General features: G+C 41.2%; 1 long non-coding RNA gene across 1 annotated transcript; it reads right to left on the bottom strand.

The window, feature by feature from the left end:
• Positions 1-218: 218 nt before the first annotated feature.
• Positions 219-3547, bottom strand: LOC120658664. Its single transcript, XR_005668801.1, has 2 exons — positions 3453-3547; positions 219-1198 (listed from the first exon to the last, which is right to left on the bottom strand). It is a non-coding gene; the product is annotated as an uncharacterized LOC120658664 (long non-coding RNA).
• Between the last annotated feature and the right edge of the window lie 449 nt (positions 3548-3996).

Here is a 3996-nt window from a genome sequence, read left to right as displayed (position 1 = left end):
CATTGACAAAACAGAAAAAAGAACACTTATGCCTATACTTAATTAGTGCTGTGAAGTTCATAGTACCAAGATCAATCTTCACTAATTAATGCTGACAATAATCTAATCTTGTGATCACAAACAATTGACTACACCCATAATCGTTTGAAGTTATAATTGACCCCACTTGCATTTTATAGTAGCAAAAATGAAGGGACAAATTTGTGTTGCACCGGCAGTTCTGTGCTATGGAATCTGTTTTTCTCCCCATTTTTGGGATCTGACAGCTCTTCAAGTTGCTGAAAATGGGAACAATTGTTTCTGCAACCTTCATGGGAAGCACAGAATGACATGATCACACAGCCATTGATGACTGGTCTTAACTTTTACAACAACCAGAAGAACTTAATTCACATAATCCCTCCTGCCTTCAGCTCACCACCACTCCCCACGATCTACAATGCGAGTAATTGCTCAAATGGCCAAGCCAATCTCCTCCCCAAAATAAACAATATCAGCTTCCTAATCTTGCCGGGAAGATAAACAATACCATCGCTTGCCTATCTCGACATAATTGCGCATGCGGCTTTTATTATCCTGTCGGTATCAAGATCAAGAATTCGGCTGCAACAACTTAACACCGTCCCAACTGGGTTGACTCTGGAGATAACTTACAAGAGCCAGACAATTTGGTGCTGATTGTGAAGCAATATATCGTCAAAAATGGGGGCCACCTGCACTGCTGCACCCTACAAATACCGTCTGCAAGCACACGGCAGGAGCATTCAGAGCTTCAGACATTGTACCATCAGCACTTCTCCAAGCTAGTGCCTCTCCTTGCCTTGAGCCCTCCAACTCTACTGAAACAGAGAGCTCCTACACTTCGTCTGCGCCATCAATGGAAACTGACATGATGGCGCAGTTGCTTGGAGCTGATGATCACTGCTTCACCTATGAGCATGTGGATGAGTCCATGGAGGCATTGGTAGCTCTGTTCTTGCCTAGCCTCGACAATGACTCCAACTCCTCTTCTAGCTGTCTCAACTATGATGTCCCTCCACTGTGCTGGCCTCAACCAGGTCATAGTTCTAGTGTTACCAGTTTGCCTGATCCAGCACAGAACTTTGAGAGCTTTGAGTTTCCAGTTACGAATCCTCTCAAGCCTACCGACTTCAACTCGCTTTCTGATGTCCCGTACTTTAGTAATGACCTGAGCCCCCTGCAAAACCATTCATCATCTATAGAGGAAGAAGCAGCCAACGATGTACCGGCTACTAAGAAGCAGAAGTCTAGTGCCGCCATAAAGGTAATGAACACAGAAATACTTATGGATCAGTTACTAGTTCAGTTGCAATGTTGGGGATCCATGCTTAAGAGTTATTATTTTTTTCTGCAAAAATGCTTAAGAGTATTAACTGATGCAGGCATCAAAGAAGACCAAGAAGGCAGGCAAAAAGGATTCTGTCTGCAACGAAGATGGCACCAACGCCTATATTGATGCACAATGCTCCAGCAGCTGCACCTCCGAGGAGGGAAGTTTGGAAGGCAATATGAATTCAAGCTCAAAGAAGACGGGCACCAGGGCCAGCCGTGGAGCAGCAACTGATCCACAGAGCCTCTACGCAAGGGTAAGAACAAAAAATTCAGAACATTTTCCCTGAAGTTATGGGAACAAAAACAAGTCATATACAGTGACTCATTGAACTCTCTCTGAATTCTGACGAGTTTTATTATATTTGAATTCTGCAGAAGAGGAGAGAGAGGATCAATGAAAGACTCAGAATCTTGCAGAACTTGGTTCCCAATGGAACAAAAGTAAGTTCCTTTCAATAAATTAATTTCTGCCTAATATAAATTGGTAAATACAAACTCGTTTCTAACTTGCATAAATATTATCTTACAGGTTGACATTAGTACGATGCTCGAGGAAGCAGCACAGTATGTCAAATTTTTGCAGCTTCAGATTAAGGTCAGTAATAAAAAATTCCATGCCAGCAGACTGAAAATATGTAATAATCAAATAATTGTGACATATACTGCAAAAATGAACTTCACTAACTTTATGTCAAATAATTATGTGCAGTTGTTGAGCTCTGACGACATGTGGATGTACGCCCCAATCGCATATAATGGAATTAACATCAGCAGCATTGATCTCAACATCTCTCCTCTGCAAAAATAAATCTCTCTGGAGCTATAGTGCTAACACTGAATTGCATAGGAATCAATTTATTGTGGTTCGTATAGTCGTCCCCTGTATCATACTTGTAATGGAGCACCTTTTCAGTTTCATTTTTTTACTGATTCTTGGCATTTTCAACAAGCCATCCAAGGAAGTCATCGTAAACATTTATTCGATCAAAGATCGCAGTGGTACGATTAACTTCACATTTAAAATACAATTTTTTCATGCCACAAGGTTGGCATTTGTATTTATGTAATTTATTATATTGGTGCAATATGCCATCTTTGTTCCATTGGTATAAATTGCCCTCTTGACTTCATTGAAAATAAATTATTTTCTTTCTGAAAACCTTTTCTGCACATATATAATAGCATGCCGACAGGAGACAACAAATATCACACTTTGCTTTTATACCTGGACACTTGCAAATACATAGTTTTCAAATATTTGCACAAAACAATATATTGAGTGTAGGCAATTGATATCACCACTATGCAAAGCAACACGAATTTACTGAAGAAAACCATGCATCCTATGTGAGATACAAGCAGCTCTCTATGCGATGAACAATAATTTAGCAAGTTATGCGATGATGGAATACTATCGTTTTATACTTTTACTATCCAAGAAAGATGGCGGTCCACAATTTAGATTATCCAACTTAGATCCATGCATGGTCTTGCATTTAAGCAGCTTAGCTATGCTATATGATCGATTGCTGTCAGGTAGTTGAACGCCGGAGGAAGAAGCTCAGGCTTACAAATCAGAAGAGACTTCCTTCATACATGCAGATGGCAAAATCGTATTCCAATGTGGCTAGATCTGACCATATACCCATTCTTGGAACATATGAAAACATAAATCTCTCCGGAGCTATGCCTCTTAGCACTGAATTGCATAAGGATCAGTTAGTTTTGGTTCATATGCAGTCCCCTGTATCATACTTGTAAATTAATCAGTTAGTTTTGGTTCATATGCAGTCCCCTGTATCATACTTGTAAATTAATTCAATCTTATTCAATTTCTTTGCCTGTTCTGCTTCTTGGCATCGCCTACCATCCATACAAGGAAGCCAACATAATCATGTAAATGATCAAATACCGCAGTGGTATGATCCACTTCATCAAAAGATTAGTACAAGGATTTGGGAGGTGGGTATTCGAAATTTGAAGTATTGTTCAATTTTTTTTTTGACAGATCAAGTACATACTAGTAGCATATAATTAAATACCAATAACACAAATCCTAAACATTGCAGCTCTGTTTGCCGCCGACGCCTGCCGCGTACCTTGGCCTACAGCCTGCCGCGGACCCACCGGCCGGTCGCCGCCGCCCGCGGCCCACCGCGCCCTCTACACTGCAGCTCTGTTTGCCGCCGCCGCCTGCCGCTGTGATGGTCGCCTGGTCAGAGAGTCAAGTGCAGGAGGCCTGGTCGAGTGAGTCACCGTGAGGGACAAGCCTGGTGAGGGAGAAGAGGCTCGAGTGGGCTGTGGGCAGGCCCGTTAGTGGGGAGTTTTTGGCTGCTTGGCCTATTTAAAGAAGGAACGTGATCTGGGTGTTGTTTTTTTTATTTTTATCTATATATATATAAATATATAAATTGGCTTGTAGTCCAATGGTAAGACGGTCCAGTGGGACGCTTCGGGAATCTTCAGATCTGCCGGTGCTCAGTTCTTCGGAGGTGCTCATAGGGGTAGGGTTTGCGTACGTGTATTCATAGGGTGTGAGTGTGCGTGCGTGTTGTGAGCGTCTTCGTTGTACTGTGTGATTCTAAATATATATATATATATATATATATATATATATATATATATATATATATATATATATAT

This window comes from Panicum virgatum, chromosome 2N (genome assembly GCF_016808335.1).
Source record: "Panicum virgatum strain AP13 chromosome 2N, P.virgatum_v5, whole genome shotgun sequence".
NCBI lineage: Eukaryota > Viridiplantae > Streptophyta > Magnoliopsida > Poales > Poaceae > Panicum > Panicum virgatum.
Note: the sequence above shows the minus strand (reverse complement) of the source record. Positions and strands in the feature narration are given on the sequence as shown.